This window comes from Narcine bancroftii, chromosome 7, assembly GCF_036971445.1.
Source record: "Narcine bancroftii isolate sNarBan1 chromosome 7, sNarBan1.hap1, whole genome shotgun sequence".
In the NCBI taxonomy this organism is placed as follows: Eukaryota; Metazoa; Chordata; class Chondrichthyes; order Torpediniformes; family Narcinidae; genus Narcine; species Narcine bancroftii.
In genome coordinates this window covers 142,204,968-142,232,041 of record NC_091475.1, presented here as the reverse complement: position 1 = coordinate 142,232,041, position 27,074 = coordinate 142,204,968, and the positions used below count along the sequence as shown (strand labels likewise).

At 40.9% G+C, this 27,074-nt stretch overlaps 1 protein-coding gene and 1 long non-coding RNA gene across 2 annotated transcripts in view; both read right to left on the bottom strand.

The window, feature by feature from the left end:
- Window positions 1–27,074, bottom strand: part of LOC138739179 (uncharacterized) — a 448,454-nt gene that overhangs the window by 152,682 nt on the left and 268,698 nt on the right. The window lies entirely within an intron of this gene.
- The window catches only part of LOC138739939 (uncharacterized), a 109,412-nt gene that overhangs the window by 81,440 nt on the left and 898 nt on the right, over window positions 1–27,074 (bottom strand). The gene's annotated exons all lie outside the window — the stretch shown is intronic.

Here is a 27,074-nt window from a genome sequence, read left to right as displayed (position 1 = left end):
ATTGCACTTCGTGCTTTCTGACTCTCAGTGCTGATCAGTGCTAGTCCCTTAACCATTGAGAACTTAGAATCTCACAGGTCATGAAGGATAAAACTTGATTAGGACATAAATTAAAAGGCTTAAAAATCAGCAAGTGTAAGCCAGGTGACTAATCTACCATTGCCAATTTTGCAGGTTTTTTTTTTAAATGAAGAAATTCAATACCTTTTCCTTTTACGAGGTGAAATTGTAGAAAAAAAATAATTAATTTGATCACTTCAACAGCTGAAAAGCTGGGCAATGAACATAGTTTTCAGTGATGTGAATACTCTGCCAACTCTTTTCGTTATTTCTGTGTATCAGTGCAGTCTAATACTTAAACCACTGGACAGCAGACATAGGCACTGTTTTTCATGCTTCTTCCTCACAGAACCAGCAACCCATGTCCTATCCTGTCTCAAGCTCTGCCGGTAGGGTTGGCAACATTCTTCATGAGATCACGTGGTTTCCTTGGCTGCTCTACTTTGCTGGTGGATTAATTAGTGATTGCATATTTCCCTGACTGGCAAAAGAGCAAAATTAAAGGGCACGAGAGAGAATAAATTGCAGGTTTACAAGAAAAAAAACATAAAAGGGATGAAATTGCTCTGTTTGGAACTCATGTGAACCTGATGACCTTACTTCTTTTGCAATTACTTAAAGAATGTTGGCTATTTGGAAATGCAAAATTAAGGAATTTTTAAAAAATGCAAGTTATAGGCAGTGGGGAGAAATTGGATAATATGAGGACATGTGTTCTGTAATCAAAATATGTGAGCAACCCATGCTGGTTGACTTAATGAATGTTGCAAACACAAATCATTTTTTCACCTACTGATCATAATTCCAGCAAATGTTCAATAGGAACCCAAGTATTTATGACGACGTCACTGCAGGAACCCATCTACTGATTACATGAGAATGCAGGCAGTTTCATTAAGACTGACACTAGTAGAAAATAGCTGATTGGTCAGGAGGAGGCAACTCCATTTTAAAATTCACATATTGATGCCATGATCAATGAGTTGGAGAGGGTGTGAGAGGTTCTCTGTCAACAGGGGCCTTAAAATCCATACAAAAATGTAAACATCACAATGGAAAGTGAACACAAATTATATTAATGCCAGGACTTGTGCCCCCAAAATATCAAGGGAATGTTGCAAACATAACTAATGAATCAATGTAGGTGGTCAAGTTCAGTAGAGCCTTCAATACTTTCCCTTCCTCAGCAACTGCATTACCAGCCTCAACTACTACTCCAATACTTTATATTCACCAATCAACTATCCACAATCATGTCTTAATGTCAAATGGCCCAACATAGTAACATATGGACTCAGATGACCAAAAAAATAGAGACATAATCATTCAACTTGTAGTCACCAGCTCCGGTGCTAGATCCACATGTGGTGAGTTACTGAACACCTTAAAGTGCCTGGTGTCAAATATTCAAAGTGTAAAGTTACTGAGAATTACTCCAGAGGATGAAAAAGAATTTTAAACTGGTAACCTTAAGATGAAGGCTGGTGTTTATACAACATGAAATGTTTTGTCCTTAATGTTGATCTGCCAATTGGCATGTGTGCAACATTATGGCTAAGTCCCCCTCTCACTCTGAAAATGACTATATTTGGAACCTGAAGTACATATTTTTACCAATTCATCACTAGCATTCAATGTGTCAGCTTCTGTGACGTGCTGTGGTAGCAGCAAGCAGACACAAAACACAAAAGACTGTACTACAGACTTTATTGTGCTAAAAGCCTGTACATATCATTTTCAGCTGTGGTGGCTCCCGAGTGACTGGCTCAGGTTTATATTTGGGTCAGCTGATTGACAGCTGGCCAGGTGGAGTCAGCCCCCAGATGGTCCTTCTGCTGGTACAGAGATCGCCTCCTGCAGTAGGCTAGTGGTCGTATCACCACAGCTTCCACTATAACAAACCTAGAACCACCAACTATATGAGTTCTGCTTCAGATCAGAGTCGCAGAGTTGATTTGCAGAGAAATAAGCCCTTCAGGTTTGATAACAACCATCAAGTCAATCTGTACCTATCCAATTTACTTGCATTAAATTCCCTGCCCCTTTATGATTTTCCCATTCAAGTTTCTGTTTGGATGCTTCTCAAATTGTTCCTATCTTCACCACTCCTCTGGCAGTTCATTCCAGGTACCAACTACACTGTGTGAAAAATTTACCCCTCAATTCCTCTTTAAAACTCTTCCCTCTCACTTTATCCTATGTCCTCTAGTCCCAGACATGCTCAACATGGGAAACAGGTAGTGAAAATTCAGATGGTTGAAACTAATATTCATTGGACTTTCAGGAATTTAATGGGATTAAAGGAATCTGTCATTAAACAGAATACCAAAATGACTCGTGTTTCAAGTACTTCTGTGGAATGTCAGTGGATCGTCCTCTTTAATTTATCATCTCACCATACCTTTCCATCAGTGTCTTTGGTGTTCCCTGTTGGCCAAGATGCCCAGTCATGGCAAGATGTTGAAGACCAAGTCGTACCTTATACCAGATCTGCTTGAGACTAATTAGCCTCCTCTACTTTGAGAATGTAATATTCCACTCATCATCCTGTAGCCACTGGGAAAGTACTGCATAAAAAGTTGTCCATTTCAAAAAAAATAGTTACAGAGGGATTCTTGATGCCCTCCCTTCCTCCTCTTATTTCTGTTGTTCTGAAGGTGCACTCAAAGGTAGAACTTGTGCAACAGCTAAATTGTGAAGGATGACTGAACTGGATTCAGATATTGGAAGCATTCTCCGGCACATCAATGCCCTGAACAACAGCATTGTTAAGTGGCATCCTGCTTTCCTAGTTAGAAGATTGTGGCTCATTGGTCTACCGAAAGAACACCAAATTGTAAAAAAGTCAAAGTTGTAATGTCAGCCCCCTTTGTCCACAATGTAAATTTGGCAGTGGGTTTGCAGAGATACACTGTCCTCTTCAAAGCATTTGAGTTCTTAACTAAATTGGTGTCAATTAATATGGAAATAAAAAGGAATAAAAGGGAAAAGAAAATCTGGATAGAGGCTTATGCTCTTGAGATAAATGGCAATCTCAATACACCTTAAACCAATTTTAGAATGGTACAATTTTAGATGTTTTACTTTAGCTAAATTTTTCACAAAACTTATCTATCAGTAAATTATCAGCTCTTTCATGAACCAATAAATCTGAAGAGAATTACAGAGAATCTATCATAGAATTATCTCCAAGGTTTGAATAATTTTCTTAGAATTATTAGCACTTGGTGAAATTTTATGACAAAATACAAGCATTGAAGAATGCTGTTAAATAATTAAAATGCTCTTTAAAAAGCCTCCGGAGAATCTTTTCACTTGTTATATTTCAGACTCTATTGTCAATGCACAGGTGAATTTAAATGAAAACTTAAATCCCTTAAAATTCTATCCTGCAGAAGGGTTTACTTCAGTGACATTGTGTGCTTGCAGAAATGATGTTTTCCACATCTGGCAAACAGGCAATAAATTCAGTCCTTGTGCAATGTTCATTTATAGCATTGACAGGAGAAATTAGATTCTACTGATCCAAAGCAGAGCATTCACTTATCACTTTCAATAAAACTATGTTTTCTTCCTCCTGAATGCTGTGTTGCTGTGTGAGTTAAAGGACCACTCACATATTTTGTGCTATCTTCTACAACAGTGGTAAGATTAAAACAGTGGTTTTCAAACTTTTTATTTCCACTCACATTCCACTTTAAGCATTCCTTATGCCATAGGTGCTCTGTGATTAGTAAGGGCTTACTTAAGGTAATGTGAGTGGAAAGAAAAGGTTTGAAAACCCCCTGTTTTAATTGTACCTGATTGACTCATTATATGCATAGTTTCATAACTCCAAAGGAAATGGGTCAATTAAATTTTTTCTTAAGCAAAATATTTCAGTAACAATTTAGTCTAGAGCAGTGATTCTCAACCTCTATGGCTTTCTTGCTGGAATTAAAAAACACAAAACCTCCAGATCTATGCTGAACCCAACAACCAAATCACATAATCCATCTATTTGCTGTCAGAATACTGCAGTGTTGATTCCATAGTTACATCTATTGGTTTCCATGTTTTGAGGGAAACAACATTTAATCTTAGCTATCATCAAACTTTTACTGAGTACCATCTTCTGCCAGGATAGCAATCTGCTTGTAGATGACAACAAAGCTCTCATGGGATCAAACAGAAACTCCAGAGAGGGATAAAAATTGCTCTGAATTGCTTCTGCTTTATTTGTGACCATAGCATGGAAGCTGTAGCACCCATCACTTCTAGATAGTGTTAGGTCTGCTTTGTTCATGAATGAGTGAGTCAGACACCAGACTGAGTCGAAATCAAGGTTCTTTGTTCTTTATTACCGGATTGTAACACTTGCAACTAAGTGTTAGTTGGAGAAAGTGCATTCTGCCGTTATCAGCAAGTGGTGTTTTTTTTTATATATACCTCAGGATACGTACTTAGTAAATTATCATACCATTACATTGTCCAATGAATCTTTGGCTTGGCTTCGCGGACGAAGATTTATGGAGGGGGTAAAAAGTCCACGTCAGCTGCAGGCTCGTTTGTGGCTGACAAGTCCGATGCGGGACAGGCAGACACGGTTGCAGCGGTTGCAGGGGAAAATTGGTTGGTTGGGGTTGGGTGTTGGGTTTTTCCTCCTTTGCCTTTTGTCAGTGAGGTGGGCTCTGCGGTCTTCTTCAAAGGAGGTTGCTGCCCGCCAAGATGCACGGTTTGAGGCGTTATCAGCCCACTGGCGGTGGTCAATGTGGCAGGCACCAAGAGATTTCTTTAGGCAGTCCTTGTACCTTTTCTTTGGTGCACCTCTGTCACGGTGGCCAGTGGAAAGCTCGCCATATAACACGATCTTGGGAAGGCGATGGTCCTCCATTCTAGAGACGTGACCCATCCAGCGCAGCTGGATCTTCAGCAGCGTGGACTCCATGCTGTTGACCTCTGCCATCTCGAGTACTTTGACGTTAGGGATGAAAGCGCTCCAATGGATGTTGAGGATGGAGCGGAGACAACGCTGGTGGAAGCGTTCTAGGAGCCGTAGGTGGTGCCGGTAGAGGACCCATGATTCGGAGCCGAACAGGAGTGTGGGTATGACAACGGCTCTGTATACGCTTATCTTTGTGAGGTTTTTCAGTTGGTTGCTTTTCCAGACTCTTTGGTGTAGTCTTCCAAAGAATAAACTGTTGCTATCCTTCTCTGCTAGCTTGCTGCACATCAATTTGTCATTACCACTCTTATCTTGAGAGTACAAGGTCACAACTGTATCTTGTTACGGCCCAGCACTGGGTGACTCCTTCTTCATTCCCAGCTCATGATGTTTTTACCTAACAATAGGAAAGGATGCCTTCCTGGATCTATACACTGCAAGAGAAAAATCACTGATTTGGCTTTCAGCGAGGAAGTAGTATGATCCCTGTTTGGTGGATCCATTGATGCTTCTTAGTGACTTATCTTCAGAAGATAACCCAGAAATTTTATTCAGTATTTTTGCACATGAGCTTTTTGCAAAATGTGGGCATAGTCTGATATTGGCTCTGACCCAAAATGTCTCCTATGGACTCTACATGACCTGCTGAGTTTGTCCACCAATTTTGTCTATTTACGGCAATCATAGCATCTACAGACTTTCTTGCTTAACTAAAATATATTACTTGGTTATTAGTATCATTGCAATGGAAAAGAAGTTTAAATCATCTCCAAGATTTGAAATAATACTGAGCGAAGAATTGTAATGAGGATTAGTTCCATTTAGGGCTGTGGCCAGAATTGTTGATGGATTAAGATTCCTGATTCTAATTCCTTTTTTTTTATAAATCCCCTGGTTCAAAAAGCACAAATTCACCGAGCTTTGTGGATAAAATATTAATAACCGTCTCTCCCTTAAAAGACAGTGAACCATCTAAACTGCAAGATTATTTTAAGTACATGGAAATCAATTCAGATACATATCACCCCTGATCAAACTGAATGATAAAACTGTGATGATGAACACAATGGCTGAGCTGTACTCACTAATATTGGATTCAGTCCAACATAGTGTTGTGTATTCTCTGCTCTCCATTTCACTGGAAAAGGAGTGCAGAGAGGCAGGAATATTCTTCACTCTGCTAAATACTTCCTTCATTTGTCTTTATGAAACTTACTCAAACATAACGAAGACTGCACCAGCAGAAATCAAAAATCATGATCAAACATCAAGTTTAACCAATAGTTTTCAAATTTCCCATCTAAACTCATATATCGCAAAGTATTCCCTATACTATAGGTACTCTGTGATTAGTGAGGGATTGATAAGGTGGTATGTGAGTGGAAAGAAAAAAGTTTGAAAACCAGTGTTTTAATCATCCCTAATTGACTCGTCATGTGCATGGTTTCACAACATCCAAAGGACAATTTTTCTCAAGCAAAATATTTCAGTAACAATTGGGTTCAGACATCCTCAACCTTCCTTTTCCACTCACATACCATCTTACGCAATTCCTTACCAATCACAGAGCACTTATAGCATAGGGATAATGGTAGAATGTACGTTTAGGGCAGCAGTTTGCAACCACTGAGTTAAATCATTAAAAAATCCATTTAAAAAAGAGAAATTGTGGATATTCCTGAGGCAGGGTGTAACTTGAGGACAATTGGAAATAGCCAGATGTGCACAATTTGTGTGTGACTCGGTTCCATTGGATTGACACTGCATTGGAAAATTTAACTCAGAGTTTTAACAAATCCCATTAATCAAAATCAGAAAAGGTACTGGTTCTGGCAGCATGAAGACACTCAATCGAAATGTAATTAGTTCAGCTTCTATAGTTCTCAATACAAAGTGCAGATGAATCATGAAATGAACCTGTTTTCCTTGAAGCTGGATGGAAAAAAATGATGATTCACCTTCAGCTATTGCCACTCCATTTATTCAGCTTATTGGTTCTGGGCCTGGCTGCAAGGTCAGATTTAATGTCCATTTGTCATTGATATTGCCTCACATCTTAGTAACAGATAATGCAAGATGTCCTGGGATGTGTCATGTGAGCATGTGCAGATCCACTGGCTTCAATTACTCCCTGCCACAGGCTGCAGTCCCATTTGCTTCAAGAATTCCTGCATCAAAGTGGACCCCATTTATTGATTATATACAATTTAAATAAGTTTGAATTAATCATTTTTTTCTTTAAAAAAACTTTTTATTATATATTTTTTCTATATATATGTTTTATTTTTTTTTCTTTCTTTTTTTCTTTTTTTTATTTTTTTTAGTTTTTTTTATTATTAGTTGTTTTTTTTGTTTAAGTTCTTTTTGCTTTTGTTTTTTCATATATATTCTTATATAATAAATTTTTTTTTGGATTAATAATTAATACTTAATATATTTTTTGTTTTTTTATATATATATCGATTTTTTTTTAAGATATATTTTTTTTATTTTTTCTTATTATACTAATAGTATTAATTCTTCACTATTTATCGTGGGGGTGGGGGGGGATTAGGGGTTAAAAATAGTTTTTTTTAGACTTAGTTTTTAGTTGTTAGGGGGAGATGCCAAGATTGGTATTGTATTAACTATGTTACTTTGTACTTGTATTACTTTATTTTGTATTTTTTCTGTACGTGAATTACTTACTTTCTGCATATGTTAAAATTAATAAATAAGGTTTAGAAAGAATTCCTGCATCAATGCAGGACCGAATCAAAACAGAATTACTCGCCTAAATGAGTGCCGACCAGTGACTTGAACATGCAACATCAGGAAGCGCTTTGGGAAACTTGTTAGGACTTACATTGACTCCAGCCAGCCTTGACACATTTCATCTATCATCCAAAAAGATCAACTTCTGAAGCAATCTCCTTAGTCCTGCACTTGCCCCCTCACCCATGCCCTCTTCACTGTGCTATCATTGGGGAAAAGGCACAGAAACCTAGAGGAGACCACTCAATGGCACAAGGACAGCTTCTTCCCCATTGCCATCAGATTCCTAAATAACCAATGAACCATAGACAATCCTTTACTTTTCATGCATTTTTTTTGTATTTATAGTAATGTTGTGAGATAGTTGCAATATGAATGTTTGCACGATGATTCTGTTGCAACATACCGAATTTCAGAACGCATTCATGACACTAAATTCTGATTCAACACTACCCTCTTGCTGCCCTGTTTTCTACGAATAGATTTTTTCATTCAATCCTGTGTATTTGTGATCTAGTTTTTCTACTTTGTAGAAGTGTGCAGTTCATAGATAAAGCCTTCTCTTTGAGCCAAGTACAACGTAGCGAATAACTTCATTTCACGAGTTCAGAAAATGAGGATTTCATGAAACAAGAAGGTCAAAATAATGTAACATCAGGCCCATCTAATTCTTTCTCTAATGATTTAGGAGAGAGCTCTTCTGCCATTTAGTGGAAAAAGTCAAGCGAATGCAAGAGAACAGCACTGTATATAATCAATAAAATTTGGCATTTTTGGTCGCCTTATCTAAGGAAGGATGTTCTTGGAATGGAGGGAGTGCAGAGGCGATTCACCAGGCTGATACCTGGAATGGCAGGAATAACTTATGAGTAAAGATTGCGCAATTTGGGATTGTACTCGCTGGAGTTTAGAAGATTGAGAGGGGATCTCATAGAGACATATAAAATTCTGGCAGGACTGGACAGAATGGATGCAGATGGGATGTTTCCAAAGATGGGAAAATCCAGAACCCGGGGCCGTCGTCTGAGGATAATATACATTTTATAACCATTTAGGAGCGAGATGAGGAGGAATTTCTTTACCCAGAGGGTGGTGAATCTGTGGAATTCATTGCCACAGAGGGCAGTAGAGGCAGATTCATTAAATATATTTAAGAGGTAATTAGATATATTTCTTCAGTATAAGGGTATTAAAGGTTACGGAAAGAAGGTGGGGACGGGGTACTGAATTTTAAGATCAGCCATGATCTCGTTGAATGGCGGAGCAGGCTCGAAGGGTCGAATGACCTACTCCTGCTCCTATCTTCTATGTTTCTAAGATTTGTGTGTTTTGTAAAATGTTTGGGTGGCACAGTTAGCGTTATGGATAGTGCAGCAGTGTTAGAGAACCAGCGATGAGGACCAGGATTCGAATCCCACGGTGTCTGTAAGGACTTTGTACTTTCTCCCTGTGCTTGCGGGGGGGTTTCTCAGGGGCTTCGGTTTCCTACCACCCATCAAAACATCAGGTGTAATTGGGCGTCACAGGCTCATGTGCACTGTTAGAGTGCTATATGTCACATTTTAAAGAAAAAATATAATTAAATTGCAGGATTGCTGTTGTTGAATTAGATTAGCGGGATGGGGAAAAGCATGGTTATGCAATGGATATTATAATATCAAATGCAAATGATATTAAAGTATCTATAGAATATGCAAGCAATGTAGAAATAGATAAATCTCCTCTTGAGCTATTGTGGGTCATTGCTTCTTTGGGGTATTGTGTTATCACTCTTGAATATTTGGCCAGTGCCATTTTTTTCTCTTATGTTTAATAATTAATACCATATGCAGTTCAGCATATGAAAGAATTAAAGACTTAGCTTCCTTTTGATGCACCACTATGCCCACCTGGTGAGAATATTTGATACTGGTATTCTCATTTAAGTGAAGCATGCCACATCTCCACCAGTGAATATAGGGTGCACCAATTAGGTTCAGATCATTCAAATAACCTTGTTGTTGAAACTCTGAAGAATTGTGGTTGTCTGCCTGCACTGATTTAAAGAAATGTGGTTGACAGACTCAGTGCTGGTTTCAACCATCAACACCATCACTAGCACAGACCAAAGCAACTTTATGTTCCACAAATTTAATGGTGCAGGCATCAAATTCCCCCTTTAAAAACATCCAGTTTTGTTTATAACTAATAACCCATTAATGCTATTGCTTATGGAGAGTAAAAATAAAGATGTTCACCTGCTTTTAATAAAACTGGAAATATCTGCCATCTGAGGTATTTTGATTAAGTATTTGCTACCACAATAAAGTGCCCCTCACAGGGAACAGAGGAGTAGAAAAATAGCAACATCCAGAGTGCTTAAAAAAAGCAGTCATGTTCCACACACAACTAAATAATTTAGCTACTCAGTGATCCGGTGGATAATTGAAGCTTGTGCTTAGTGAAATGCTGTGCTAATTTATTTTACCAGTATATAGTTCATACCAGTCTAATTTAAATGTTGGTGAGTAATTACCTCGGATATAAAAAAAACAATACTGGAGAAACTCAGCAGGTCAAGCAAGCAGTTTTGACCTGCTAAGTTTCTCCAGCATTGTGTTTTACTTCAACCACAATGTTGGCAGACTTTTATCTTTTACCTCATTGATATAGTTGAGCCTGGCAACTAAACACTAAAATTCAGAGCTCATGGGATCCTCTCTATGAATGAAATAACCAATCACAGTTACAGCATTGGCACGAGGGGTTTCATCTTTTCACTCATTATGGTGTTACAGTATAAAGAACTTAGAATTGATGCATAAACCTACAAGCTAGAAGTGTTTTGTTATTTCTTCTCAGAGCTTCTTTAAACTTTTGAACCTAATGTACAAACCAAACGTATTCAAATTTGCATTGCACTTCTATGGAGTGGAATTTGACTTTGGGTGATGATACAAACAAAGTCCACAGATTTTTATTTCTCATGGGTTTCATTTTCATTTATTTCAGGAGCTCAGGAATGCATGAGAAATTATTGGGAGGGTTGGAGAATTAAGACAAATATGGGAGGACAATTGGAAGGGGGCAAGTAAGAGACCAGCGATAGTCTCTTGTGCTCCAGCGATTCAGGGGACACCATCTCCTGGCTGCACTTTCACGGAAGTCATCTGCAATACACTTATCATCTGACAGAGACTTGTGCATCCAATCAACGTAGCTATAATATTACACATTGACTTAATTTTCTAGGAGCTACATTTAATGTTGTCATTTAATAATGGAATCAATATTCATTGGGCATATTAGTCACTTCCAAATTGCCTGTGGATAACTCCACAGATGTGAACACCAACATAGCATGCAAGGTTTTTATTCTGTTCAAAAATATGCTCACTTTTCTCTCTGTATGAGATGGTTTGTTATCCAGCTATTACCAAGAGAAAAATTACTCTAGTTGAATTCTAGGCCTGAAGTACTACAGAGAATGGTGCAAGATAAATAAAAGGAGATTGGACATGGAAATGTGGGAAAATGAATCTTGTGCTATTTTGTCATGTTGGGATTCAGTTGCAATAATTTCTGCGATTGAATAGCTAACCAAACTTCACCCTGTGTTTTAGAGCACTGAAGCAAATATGAAGAGGCAGCTAATATATACATAGAAAGCAGTTCTCCAGAAATTGGTATACTCTGTAAGGAAATTTAATATAGGCTAAATCCATTTAAATTTTCCCCCTAAATAAAATGTATAATAAATGAAAAAAAAAATTGATAGTAAAAAATTGCCAGTATACAACACGCGTCGAAAGAACCAAAGAATTGTTGATCCAAACCAAGGCTTTTATTAACTAAAAGACTGGAGCATATCACAAGTAGGTTGACTAATCCAGAATGACCTGGTCTGGCTAGGAGCAATCCTTTAAGACCTGCCAGTAGGTGTGGCTACACTCTCAGCCAATCACAGTCTGTACATATACACATCGGTGATAGAATCTGTACTATCACACAGTATAAATTGTTCAGTTTTCATTCTAGGTGTAGAGAAAAGAACTAGGTATTTAAAGCAGTCACAATCTTCTGGCACTGAATGGACAGGTGAATCATCTTCAAAGTGAGACAGGCTGGTGTCCAGAAATGAGTAAATTTTGGAATACCTGATCACCACGTGAAGTAGGTAACTATTGAACCTAAATGTCACGACACCTTTTTAGACCTTATCAAAGTGTAATTGTATTTTTACCATGCACCCAACATTTGTTTCCTTTTGGTGCTACCTGATTAGAAGAAAAATGGCCTCTTAAAACCATCAAAAGAAAATTAGCAGCTGATCAAGCCAACTGCTTTATTTCTGCTCTCTTTTTGTAATGAAATACTTTTTTTTTTTAATCACTCAGAACAGATTAAATTCACAGAACAGGTTCATGTATCGGGAAGTCTCAGGTTTCACCTATTTGCTGCACCACTGATGTGGAGCCAGAACAGATTCACTGATTTCCCCGAGTCTGAATTATCCGTGATGGAGGAGGTGCTGGTTTATGGAATAAAGAGGATGCAAATAAATAATAAATAAACCTACATGATGATTTTAGAAAACAACAGATGCTCGTGGGTACATTTTCCATGTTTGTAATAGCTTAAAAAAATGTTATGCTTAAGAATTAGATAACTTGCAAAGTATTTCGGTATCTTTGCTATAAAACTCTTGTTTTAAAAGCAGTTTAAGTCACAGAATAGTAACAAAATATTTTATACATCAGCCTTCTGTTAGAAAATGTAATGTTATTGAGTGGAACGTGTAGTCTTGGTGGTTAATGTTTGAGGTTGAGTGATGGGATGGATTGGATCTGGAAATCTCGAGGTCAATGTTCCTTTTATTGTCACGTAATGATACACAAGAATAATATACATGATGTACTTCACCTTTTGCCTGCCATAAGGCAAAGAGTCACCATAGGCATTGCCCAGCCCCCTAACAATAGGAGAAGGAGAGCAAATGAGTATCCCTCCAGTGTTACTGCCATCTCTGCAGCTATACCGATCCCTGTTCAAAGCATTGGCAACCCCAAGCTCCAGCTCCAAATCTCTGATATCATTAGGAAATCTTCAGCACCTGAGGCCCTCTGGATCCTTTTCTGGCCCTTCCTGCCATTACAGGTCTTCTTTCACTTATTTCTATTGATGGTTGAGAACGGATTAAAAGATGGATGAGTGAAGGAGGAGGTGGTCATCATTACCTTGGTGATGGGAGAATTGGTTGGAAGGGACCGGTAGGCAAAAGGCAATAGAGGGGTAGCCTTGAACTATCCAAGAAGTGGCATGCTGAGGTAAATTTCATTATGGATTTTCCCGACACAGATAATATTGGATTGAATATTCCAGACTGTGTCCAACTCTCACAAAGTGTCTGATTTTCATGTCTAAAATAGATGCACTTTACCCATTGTTATAAAAAAAAAGTAAAAATGCAATGCTGGTGAATCTCAGCAGGACAAAAATGTACTTTGAGAGGAACCGTATCTAAGGAGATCTCACACAAGGCAATATGATCACACAGCATACCTGGTCAGTTATTGAAGGACAACACAGACCAATTGACAGAGGTCTTCATGGATATCTTCAATACCTCACTGAAGTAGTCCATCATTGAAGCAGTCCATAATTTCTGCAGTGTGCAGGACAGCCACCATTATCCTGGTACCCAAGAAGGTGATAATAACAGGCCTCAATGACTACCGCCCTGTGGCACTACCCTCCACCATTATGAAATACTTTGAGCATCTGATGTTGGAACGCATCAAGGCACACCTCCCAGACATGCTGAATCAATTTAAATTCTCCCGTAAAACAAACCATTCCATGGACGATGCTATAGTCTTGTCATTTAGTTCCATCCTGCCCACCTGGAGAATGATGGCTCATATGCCAGGCTGCTGTTCATTGATTTCAGCTTGGCGTTTAATACAATCATTTCCCAGAGGCTCTCCTCAATGGGACTCAACACCTCTCTCTTTAATTGGATCCCGGACTTCCAAACAGAAAGACCACTGTCCGTCTGGGTTACTAGCAGAATATCAAGCACCATCACACTGAGCACTGGTACACATCAGGGTTCTGTACTCAGCCCACTCCTGTCCCCACTATTGACTCACCACTACATCACCAAGTCGAGGTCCAACAGTGTCATCAAGTTTTCAGATGAAACAACAGTAGTTGGTCTCATCAGCAACAACGATTAGTTGCACTACAGAGAAGAGGTGGAAAACCACATGAAATGGTACGAGTGTAACAACCTGAGGCTCAACATGGACAAGATGAAGGAGATGATTGTGGACTTCAGGAGGACCATCCTCCACTACTTATCAACTACCCTGTATAATGGAACTTGGTGCTCTCCACTCTCTCTTGAGTTCACTTGACTAGTGATCTATCATGAACACTCAAAATCTTCTCACTTGTCAGGAAGGTGAGAATACTGAAGTAGGCAAGACGACTGACCTTCATTATGTCAACCTTCTACAGGAGCTCTATTGTGAGTGTCCTGGTAGGGTGCGTCACAGTGTGATACAGTTGCTGAAGAGAAATGCTTTGGGCTTGGGACCTTCAAAGTGTGGACATTTTTCCATACCTTGATGAAGGGCCCAAGACCAAAATGTTGGTTATGTATCTTTACTCTTCAAAATACACTCTTTGATCTGCTGGGTTTTATTTCAGCCACAGTGTCTGCAGACCTTTTGTGTTTTACTTCTTAACCTGCTTACACAGATACCCACATCAGTATCCAGATGTGTTTTTCTTGAAATTATTAAAAACTTCCTGGGAGATCATGTGCTGAAGTAGATAAAGATGTGTTTTAAAAGCAATACCTTTGAACCATATATTAAAATGTCAGGGGAAAAATGCAGTTATGTGCTTTCCAGGTGACCCATCTGTTACATAAAGCTGGAAAACACTGTAATCAAGTTGCAAAATGGCAATCATTCCTAATAATGTGTAATTATTTTAAATGCAACAATACACAAGGCCATAATGTGAAAAATTTATAGGCTTGAAATTATTTAGTTTTACCACAATACCATTCAAATAACGATCAACAAAAAAACCCACAGAAAGACAGGTGCTAATATAATCTACACAAATTAAAGAAAAAAACCTCCTTTTATGAAAGATTTGAGAAATTTTTCATTGCTCCTATCTATCTGCCCAATGTGGTTTGCTCTTTTCATCTCAGTGTTGGTGATCCAATGAAAGCTCTCATATCTTCTTAATGAAATAACAAGTCTCCACCATCTGGATTAAAATATCCTGCACCAGCAATCTCCAGCACTGTGGAAAAACAGAGCTCATTACAATTTAATATGAGGTCTTGTTTTCATTATTTTTGCACACATATCTGGTGCATGTGTGAAAAGGGTCAAAATAGTCTTCTAGCTCCTTTATCAATTAGTGATCCTTAGTTATGTTGGTGACATAAACATTATTGTTGCAAAATGTGGGCATTGCCAATGGATAGATTTTGTGATCAGCCATGATAAAAAAAATTAAGATGTTGTTCATTTAACTAAATTTTTACAAAGGTGGGGTTTGAATAACTTGCAGTTATCACCCACTGAGGTTCAATAACCTCCACTGAAGAACCTGGGACCTTTATGAACAGAACCAATAACTGTGCATCATTTTGGCCAGTGAAATTCTGGAACACCTGATTAGCAGCAAAATCTTAAGTTCAAATCAGTCAGAATATTGAATCAAACAAGAATCTGGAGCAGTGGAGAAACAAATATTCTGGAGGGTTTCAAAGAGTCAGGCAGTATCCATGTAATGGAAAATATAGTGAGCATTTTGGGCCAAAATCCTCCATCAGAAGGAGCCAGAAATGGGCAGATGCCCAAACAAAGGGCTGGGGGAGGAACAGGTTTGACAGGGACTGGTGAATGCAAGAGATAGTTATGGAATAAAATGCAAAAAAAAGTACAAAGCAAGGGGGGGTGATAGGAGGCAGGTGGCTGACGATGATGTATTTTGATAGGAGGACAGAAGGGAATGGGGGTGGGGAGCTGGACGAAGGAAAGTGACAGGCAGGAAGAGGGGGTGTGAGAAGGGACAAAAAGGAAAAGAGAAGAAGGAATGGGACTAGGAGATAGGGAAGAGGTGGAGGGGCATGGGGCTGTTAAGACATTTTGTGGTAGAGAAAATAAAGGGGGAGGTTAACATCAACTTCTCCAATTTCCAGTAATATCATCTAATTGGAGACAACCAAGACAGAATAAAATGGCACAATCGATGACCACCTGCAGACATGAAGCAAGCAGTCAAATACTTTATTAATCAGATAACCTTGCCATGCCTCTACACATTGCTGGTTCACATCCAAGGCAAGTATGAGGGAGGAGACTAGGGCTCTCAGCCTTGATCAGGGACCTTACAGAGAGGAACTACAGCTACAGAAGGCAGGCCAGCCTGCCCAACCCAGTGAGGTCATGTTCCACCACAAATACAAGGTGCTCTTCTATTTAACATAACATAATAATTACAGCACGGAAACAGGCCATTAGGCCCTTCTAGTCCGCACCGAACCAAACACCCCTTTCTAGTCCCACCTCCCTGCACAATGCCCATAACCCTCCATCTTCTTCTCATCCATATACCTGTCCAACCTTTTCTTAAATAACACAATTGACTCCGCCGCCACTATTTCTCCCGGAAGCTCATTCCACACGGCTACCACTCTCTGAGTAAAGAAGTTCCCCCTCATGTTACCTCTAAACCTCTGCCGCTTAATTCTTAACTCATGTCCTCTTGTTTTAATCTTTCCTCCTCTTAACGGAAATAGTCTATCCACATCCACTCTGTCTATCCCTTTCATAATCTTAAATACTTCTATCAAATCCCCTCTCAACCTTCTATGCTCCAAAGAATAAAGACCTAATCTGTCCAATCTCTCCCTATACTCTAGATGCTTAAACCCAGGTAACATTCTGGTTAACCTTCTCTGCACTCTCTCCACTCTGTTTATATCCTTCCTATAATTAGGCGACCAGAACTGCACACAGAACTCCAAATTAGGCCACACCAACGTCTTATACAATCTCAACATCACCTCCCAACTCCTATATTCCATGCAATGATTGATAAAGGCCAGCATACTAAAAGCCTTCTTCACCACCCTATTCACGTGAGTTTCTACCTTCAGGGAACAATGTACCGTTACTCCTAAATCTTTCTGCTCTTCTGTATTCATCAATGCTCTCCCATTTACCACGCATGTCCTGTTCTGATTCTTCTTACCAAAATGAAGCACCTCACACTTCAACCTGGCAATACTGCTCCTAGAACATTTTGTTCTTCATCAAGTTGGATAAAAGGTTTCAACAAGTTAGGCAACACTTGTGGACATAATAGTGACATTTTAGGTTGAAGACCTTTCATCAGAACATTTTTCCTATTTTTGTTTCAAATTTCCATATCTACAGTTTTTTATCTGATACTTAACAAAAGAATGAGATAGAAAGGAGGACACAAGTGAGAATTTGAGCATTTCCAATTATTTAATTTGAAAGTTTTTAGATGTAAATTTTCAGTGCCAAAAGAATTGTTCAGCAGCTATTAATATTTATAATGCAAATAATATTCCAATGACACAAGAATGGATTAGACATACCATATTTGACAGCATTTCTCCCACCCCCCCCAAAAAAAAAACGTTCCAAAAAAGCTCCTGGGTTTTATATGCAAAGGAGACATTTTGGAGAGCATGGAGTGGAATGACCTTCCCGAAGAGGTGGTTGCGGCAAGGTCAATTTTGTAATTTAAGGAAAAGTTTGATAGGTGCATGGATGTGAGGGGATTGGAGGGTTATGGGCAGAGTGCAAACAAGTGGGACTAGAGGAGATTAATTAAATCGGTATGGACTAGAGGGGCCGAAATGGTCTGTTTCCATATTGTAATTGTTATATGTGGTTATATTGTCATCTGGCCCTGGTATCAGGGAGGGAGGGATCCCCATGGCCTGGAGTGCCACTTAAAAGTCCCTTCTGAGTGCTGCCGCCACTGCCCCTAACCCTAACCAGCCAAGCACCCCACCCATTACCCCAAACCATAACCCTAAACTTAACCCCCGAGTGCCATGGAATGTCCTAGCATTCACTCTCAAAGAATTAATGCTGGAATCTGGAACAAAAATAATCTACGGAGTGATTCAGCAAGTCAAGTAGCATTATGGGAGATAAATTGTCAACATTTCAGGCCTAAACCCTTCAAGACTCAGTTCCTCTGACATATTGTTCAGCTATTTGGTGTATCTGTTAAGGAGATATTCTCTGCAATCAAGGAAACTTGTTCGAACTGAAGAGAATTTGGGAATATAACCTATATCCAATAACATGTATGCCTTGAAAATTACATGCTAACTCACAATAGGTATTTTAATACTTCCCTAGCTAACCATCAGATCCGAAAATAATATTGTAGAATACAATGCACGAAAGTGCTGGAGTAACTCGGCAGATCACACAATGTCTATAGAAAGCAAAGCGATTGTAGCGTGAATAAAAGCTTTCACAACTGAATGGAGAACATACGCTTTTATTAGTTTATAACTGAGGGTAGAGTCTTACAGTAGTCTTCAGATGGGCTCAGGTTTTAGGCAGGAAACCAGGGTTACATATATAGATAGTTGGGTGCTGAGCCAGCCAGTTAAACACACCACTAGTGAATCTCAGTTCACTGCATTCACCCCTTCCTACAGAATTTAGGGTCTGTGCATGAAGACAGAGAAGATAGATTCAGAGAAAAAGAAATGAAAAATATATAGTTATTTACAAATTTAAGTGTTCTGGGTGTTTGGTGATCCTGGTGGAGCACCAAAGCATTGGAGGGCCTTGGGTCTCCTGTTCTCATTGTGAGGGAGGAATGGTGGGCAGGGTCTCCAGTTCTATAGTAGAATGGGATGCACTCTTCTCCTGAACCAGATTGTCTGAGGCCCTGTCTGGGAGAGGCAGCTCATAGGGCACTTGAGGCAATGGACCCTCTGTTCTAGTGGGTGCCAGGTTCCTGATGGAGACAGTGTCTTCTCTGCCATCTGAGTACTTCACATAGACATATGTGGGATTGGCATGGAGCAGTTTCATCCTTTTCACCAGGTGGTTGGTCTTGCTTTTCCACGCGCTTCCTGAGAAGGACTGGACCAGGAGTGGTGAGCCAGGTTGGGAGAGTAGTTCCTGTTGCTGACCTTCTCTCAAAATTGAATAGGAGCTCGTGAGGAGTAGCGTTGGTCACTGTACATAGTAGCTACTCGATGGAATGGAGCGCCATAGGAAGAACTTCCTGCCAGCGTGAGTCTGGAAGGCTTCTCAACTTGAGGACCAGTTTGAGAGCCTTCCAGACCATGGCATTTTCCTTTTTTACCTGCCTGTTCCCCTGGGGGGTTGTAGCTAGTAGCCCTGCTGCATTTCCCTTGCCAGCAGGCACGGACATAGCTCTTCTCTCTCAAAGGATGAGCCCCTGTCACTATGCATATAGCCAGGATACCCAAACATGGTGAAAATATAATTTAGGGCCTTTATGGCCGACAAAGTGGATGTGTCTGGACATGGAATGCCAAACAAAAAGTGGGCGTACTCATCAATGATAGATAGGAAGAAAATATTCCTGCTCGTGGAGGGGAGAGATCCCTTAAAATCAACACTGAGCCATTCAAAGGGCCTGGATGACTTGATCAGGTGCGTCTTTGCAAGGCGGTAGAAGTGCAGCTTACACTCTCCACAGCCCTGGAACGACCTGGTTATTTCCTTGACATCTTCCATGAAGTAGGACAGATTGTGCACCTTGAAAAATGAGCCATGCGGATAACATCTGGATGGTAGAGCTCATTATGCAGAGACCGCAGTTGGCTGGTGTGTGCAGCAGCCCAGCTTCCTCTGGATAAGGCATATGGGCACCTGGCTGATAGGCAATGTGATAATTGTAGGTGGAGAGCTCGATCCTCCACCTACCAATTTTGTCATTTTTGATTTTGTCCCTCAATGTTTTTAAACATAAATGTGATAGAGTGCTGGTCAGTGAGGAGAGTAAATTTCCTACCAGCCAGGTAATATCTCCAGTGCCTCACGGCTTCTACAATGGTTTGAACCCCCTTTTCCATAGAAGGGTTTCGGAGCTCATGGCCTTACAATGTCCGAAAAATGAATGCAACAAACCTAGCCTCCTGGTTGAGGTAGCAGCCAGGGCCACATCCAAACCGTTGCTGTACACCTGGAAAGGTACATTCTCATCCACCACAAGCATGGTGACTTTCACACTGTGGTTTTGGAGGTAGTTCGGCTTAGAGGGGAAAAGAAGTGGCTTTTAAGAGAGGTCAAACCTTGAGGGATCCACTGGGCATCATGAGAAAAACCCCAGGCATCTTCTCAAAGCTTTCGTGGTGCTGGGAACGGGGAGATTTAACAGGGGGCCCATTCTATCAGGATCGGGGCCAACGATGTAATTCTCCACCACGTAGCCAAGGATAGCCAGACGTTTAGTCCTGAACACACACACTTGCTAGAGTTATAAGTGAGGTTCAGGGCTTTTGCTGCATTGAGAAAACTCGGAAGGTTGGCATCATGGTCCTCCAGGCTATGGCTACAGATGGTGACATTATTGAGGGAGGGGAAGGTAGCCTTCAACACATACTCATCCACCATTCAGTCCATTTGCCTCTGGAAGATAGAAGCCCCATTAGTAATACTGAAATAGACCCTCCGGAATTGATAAATGTGACCGTTCGCTTCAAAAGCAGTGTATGGATTGTCCTCAGAATGGTTTGGCAGCTCGTGATAAGCAGTTTTCAGGTCGATGGTCAAATAGACCCGATACTGCGCAATATCATTCACCATGTCCACAATTCAAGGGAGGGGGTATGTGTCCCGGAGAGTGTACCGATTAATAGTTTGGCTATCATCAATTATTAGCCTGGATTCCTTTTCTCCTTTTACCATCACCACTTGCACCCTCCATGGGCTAGTGCTAGGTTCAATACCTTTGTGGGGCAGACATTGTGTCTCAGACTTTATGAAGTCTCGATCTGCTGTGCTGTACCTCCTGCTCTTGGTATCAGTAGGTTCACAGTCAGGGGACAGATTTGGGAAGAGAGGTGGTGGGGGGGGGAGGAGTCAATATTGAGTGTGGAGAGGATGCAAATGGCTTCTGATTTTAGAGGCCTACTGTAACAAATCATTATAGGGAGGGGACCAGAATATTCCAAGGTCATCCTTTTAAGATGACACAGGAAGTCAAGACCTAACAGCACAGGAGCACACAATTCATCAAGTACATACAGGCATATTTTACAAAATTCTCCATCCTCAAACGATAAGTGAACTATACAATGTTTTTGAATACGAGTGGATTGCAAATGAGATGCAAAGAATATACAATAATTGGAAGGATATACCTTTAGGTTGTAGTTTATGAAGCTTTCAGTAGATCCGGTGTGGATTAAGCATTTAGTGAAGTGTCCATTTACCTTAACAGGAGTTGCTAAGCTGGTGAGGTCTGTCCTGATCTAGAACTATTGATGCTAGGACTCCAGAAATTACGTACTCCTCACTCGAATGGCCCCCACTGTCCTGTGTTACCTGCGGGTAAGATGACGTTGACCTCATGATGCAACGAGATGGCCACCCTCCTTCTTCTTCTGATGATGGCACCATGATTGAATTTGAGTTGTGTCAAGATGGCCACTGAGCTTTTTCCACACCATTTTCTCATAGCCACCCTTCTTCTGCATGTAGCGCAGCAAGTGGGTTCAGGCAAATTCGGGGCATACGGCTTAGGACTGGAATCAGATCTGGGAGTGGCGCAGGCCATGGAATTCCCCTGACTTCCTCTCGCATGGCAAAGCATCACCCAATGCCCTTTCTTGCCACATCTGGAGAAAACTGCATCTTTAGCCAGTCAATGAGTTTGGTGGCGCTGGTTCTTGCTGCAGAAAAAGCACTCCCTAGTGCAGGAGCACTGCCTAGCACAGGAAGCGACAGCCATTGGAGCACGGGTAGTGGGAGCAGTCGGTCCTTTGAAGGAGTCACCTGGGTAAGAAAGCTCACTAGCTTCAAGTTAGTCATTCTAAAGCTTGGCCATTTCAATGTGACTAGCAAGGAAATTCTTACACGACTCAAGCAGTCACTGTCTTATGTACCTCAAGCAGACTCCTACAACTAGAGTGTCCCGGATCTGTTCTTCCATACAAATGTGGCTTGTAGCTGTTTCATACCTTGGCAAGCATCCACAGATCCAGCAGGTAATCATCAATGGTCTCTCCTGGCTATTGGCAATGCAGAGCAAGTTGGTGCCTCGCTAGGACCTTGTTTTGCAACTTCAGGTACCGAGCCTTCGCAGCCTCACTGGCAGCATATGTAGTGCAGTCCCTAATGACTGTATACCCTTTCGTTCCTACCCTCAAAACAAGTGTGGACCTCCTGAGTCCATCGGTATGGAAGATGTTTCTGGTCATGTTCAGGTAGGCCTGGAAGCAGTCTAGCCAGTATGTGAACTCCTCAGCCACGTTGGAGAGGACAGATGGTCTATAAGCAGCATACCTGGATTGAACAGCACTTTCATCTTCTAGGGAATAAGCTAATAAAATTGTAGCATGTCTAAAAGCTGTCATGACTGGAGGGAGAACATACGTTTTTATTTGCTTATAACTGAGGTTAGGGTCTTACAGTGGTCTTCAGAAGGGCTCGGGTTTTAGGCAGGAAACCAGGGTTATACATGGGTAGATGGGTGTGGAGCCAGCCATCAGTTTAAAACACCACCTGTGAATCTCAGTTCACTTTAGGAATATAACCATCATTTCAGCCTGAGCAAAATGTAGTGTTGTCATTTCCTCAAATGATCATTTAAAAAAAAATAATTTACAGTAAAATCCCCACTGTCCAGCACTCAATGGACCAGAAATTCAACAACCAGGAGAAAGGAAAGAGGAAAAAATATTGAGGAAATAAATAAATATATATTTTTAAAAATTAAACTTTTACCAAAAAATTACTAAAAGTTTAAAATTGTTAAAGTAAAATTTGTCCATAGCAGCACACAGCCCCTTGGGAGCAAGCATTGAGCCAGCAGAGTGCCCTGGTCGTGTCCCATCTGCAGCAACTCTTTGAATAAAGTTTCGATAAGTCATGTTTGAATAAGATGGTGGTACCCAGGAAGAAGAGCCGGCCAGTGCTGCTTGCCTTGGTGGTGACTCCCAAAGAATTTCCATATTCCTGCCTTGTAACAATCTTTATCTTTATTGGTATATTATTCAGTATATTAGTATTGTGAGTGAGGAAACAGGTTTGGTAGGTCTCAAAGGCAAGGACTCTGAACAGAGTTTTGATGGGGATGCATTCTATTTACAGAAGGCAAGTGTGGAAAATGATACCTGATGCAACACACACACACAATTAACTGGCACATAGAATGATCAAGGAAAAAAAATCACTACAATGCCCCACCACCCCTTGACTCAGTGCAGGCACATTTCTATGCTACAAGTGACACTAATTAAATGCTCATAATCCTTTTAACAGTACACATCTTACCAACAGTTTCTTCAGCATCCTTCCACATTTCTAGTCCTATAGTAAAGCAGGGTGGTCCTAAACTGGCAAAGAGGGAAAACAAATAACACATGGGACCTTTATAATGCTAGAAGGTCCAGCCTAAGTCATTAGCAGGGACCAATGGCTACGTGCCAGGAGGATTTATCCAATTACAACAGCCAATGGCTCAAGGCCAAATAGAGGAAAGCTGGAGAGTGCAGTCCCAGTAATTTACATGGAGCCAACAGCAAGATGTGCACTAATGGGCGGGGTGGAACCAAACCTTGATTGGCAGCTGGTGTGTCCTCTGACAAGGTAGGGGTCAGTGCTGTCACATAACAGCCACAATCCTTCCCAATACAATTAGTAAGGCTTCATCTGTAAACTTTTTATTTGGTGGGGGGGGGGGTGTTAATTCTGCTGACTGCATAGTTTGTGTAGCGGTTAGAGCAAGGCTGTTACAGAGCCAGTGACTGGGGTTTGAATGTAAAGGAAGGCAGCATGGTTAGCCTCAGTCAACTGGAAAATTCACATATCTGACAACTGTGATCCCCATAGAAGCTGGATACTGGGGATTTTATTGTAAATATTATTTACTGTAATTATTACTTACACCAATATAGTTTTCACTTAATCCTTTGTATATCATTATTGCAATTTAGCATTTGGCCAAGCAGCTATTTTGTTCATGGGCAATCTGTCTATGAGAAAGAAAGACTTTTACCTAGAATGTGCCAATTGGGTGTATCATTTACATCTGATTTTCTAATGGGGGTAGGGGCAAATAAATAAAAGTACAAAACTGGTGACATTTAACTAAAAAGTTTAATAAATGCCTTTCCATCAATTTTCTGTGTAATCTTTATGATTGACTGTATACCCTTTTGTTCCTACCCTCAAAACAAGTGTGGACCTCCTGAGTTCATCGGTATGGAAGATGTCCTTGGTCAAGTTCAGGTAGGCCTGGAAGCAGTCTAGCCAGTATGTGAACTCCTCAGCCACGTTGAGGGAGACAGATGGTCTATAAGCAGCATACCTTGATTGAGCAGGACTTTCATCTTCTAGGAAATAATCTAATAAAATTGTAGCATGTCTAAAAGCTGTCATGACTGGAGGGAGAACATAAATTTTTATTTGTTTATAACTGAGGTTAGGGTCTTACAGTGGTCTTCAGAAGGGCTCAGGTTTTAGGCAGGAAACCAGGGTTCTACATGGGTAGATAAGTGCAGAGCCAGCCATCAGTTTATAACACCACCTGTGAATCTCAGTTCACTTCAGGAATATAACCATCATCACTGCAATCTGCAGAAATCAAAGTTGCTAATACCTGTCTCATGTCAATGCCTTAAATTACACTCTCCATATCTTGCAGAAAAAAAAACAGGCAAAAAGCTGTCATAGAGAGATTATAAAATGCAGGGAGAGGGCAAGGATGTATGCAGGGCTAGTGCCAAGGATGGGCATTTGTGGCCATTTCCCCTCCCCCCCCTAAATGAGCTATCGTGACCCACCCCCACCCGCAGCACCAGAGTCGCTTGCATTACTAGCGTTACTATTCTCCACGGGATAAAAGCAGCGTGTTTGTCTGTTACATTGGAGGGAGGGAAAAGTGTGATGCAGCACATGGAGGAGGTTCACGGTAGCTTGACACTGCCACCCCTATGATCCCCCACCCTTGCTGAATCTTCACTGAATCCAGCTACATTTCCCTTTCCCCGTGCTCCTCATCTCAATCAGACCCTCTACTCATTCCTGTGCCCTTATTGGGCCAAAGCATAATGAGGCCATAATGCAACTTTGTTCTGCTGTGGAAAACTTCTGTAGAAACTCAGACACTGAAATTGCTCTGCTGTCATAGCTGTAAAATCAAATCTCCAATTTGTGGGGTAGTATAATCCATCACGTACACATCAGCGTACAAGTGAGCACAGATTAATCTATATATAATTACTCCAGGTTCATTCAGTCACAAAGAAATTTAGTAGCATGGATAATACTGGGGAAATAATACCTGCATGAAACTCAACCAACTGCAGACGCTGTACTCGTGGTTAAAAAAAACACAGAAATGCTGGAGGAACTCAACTGGTCTTTTCAGAATCGGTAGGAGACAAAGATATATTGCTGACGTTTCAGCCCTGATTCCTTCTTCAAAGAAAAATCAGAAAAGGCAGAAGCAGTTTACTAAAGTTTTTACACATAAAGCATGTAATTTTATGCCTAGTGAATTGTCATACGTACCTTCTAGAGTGGCTGTTCATGCAAAATGACCTGTGTACGGATATCACCGCATGTTTAGACAAAGTACAGTAGGTGCAGTACTAACATAGGCTGAACTTGAGTTGACGTATGTGCGACACATGGCATCACTGTATCTATGTTGTCAATGACCTCATTCCCCTGTGTATGAAGAAGCTCCGAGACAGACCAGCAAAATGGCTCGAGATCAAAAGGTCCTATTATCATCACTCCAATGGTTCAACATCGTAGTTGTCTGGTGCAGGTAAGTAAATGTCAACTCGGTTCACATTTAAATCTCCCATGTTGCAATATTGCTACCTTAAAGCGTCATTGTGCGTCATCATGTACTTTGTAAAAGCATAAAATACTGGAGAGACACTACAGGTCAAATTGTATCCTTATGTAGCAAAGACAAAGATACATAACCAATGTTTCAGACTTGATGCCTTCATCAAATGCCAGGAAATATCTGAACTAAAGAGTAGGGGGTGGGTGGGGGGGGGGGGGGAGGTGTGGCAAAGGCAGGAAATAATGGATGGAGAAAGGAGGGAGGAGAGAGCAGCAATGAGGTGGAGGAGGGGGGTGGTGGGGCTGTGAAGGTGAAATAATTGGAAGGATAGGAAAGGGGAGGGGAAAGGAAAGGGAAGTTGGTTTAATGGAAAGCTGTTCGGCTCCGATTCATGGGTCCTCTACCGGCATCACCTACGGCTCCTAGAACGCTTCCACCAGCGTTGTCTCCGCTCCATCCTCAACATTCATTGGAGCGACTTCATCCCTAATATCGAAGTACTCGAGATGGCAGAGGCCGACAGCATCGAATCCACACTGCTGAAGATCCAACTGCGCTGGGTAGGTCACGTCTCCAGAATGGAGGACCATCGCCTTCCCAAGATCGTGTTATATGGCGAGCTCTCCACTGGCCATCGTATCAGATGTGCACAAAAGTAGAGGTACAAGGACTGCCTAAAGAAATCTCTTGGTGCCTGCCACATTGACCACCGCCAGTGGGCTGATATCGTCTCAAACCGTGCATCTTGGCGCCTCACAGTTCAGCGGGCAGCAACCTCCTTTGAAGAAGACCGCAGAGCCCACCTCACTGACAAAAGACAAAGGAGGAAAAACCAAACACCCAACCCCAACTAACCAATTTCCCCTTGCAACCGCTGCAACCGTGCCTGCCTGTCCCGCATCGGACTTGTCAGTCACCAACGAGCCTGCAGCAGATGTGGACATACCCCTCCATAAATCTTCATCCACGAAGCCAAGCCAAAGAAGAAAGAAAGACAATAACCCCTTTCATAGTTTCATCCCATTAAATTTGCCACTCAGTGTCCTGGGACAGGAATGTGGTTTGGCTTTTCACACTTGACAACTTCTAACTGGAACACTGAACGTTTTCACAATTGCAAGGAGACATCAACGGGTTAAGACTATTCTACCTTCTACTGGTAACATCATGAATGGTGGACCTGCCCTAAATTCTGATTAATATGGTATGATCTTATATTTGAACAAAATTAATCATGCCTAATTATAACATAATTAAGCTT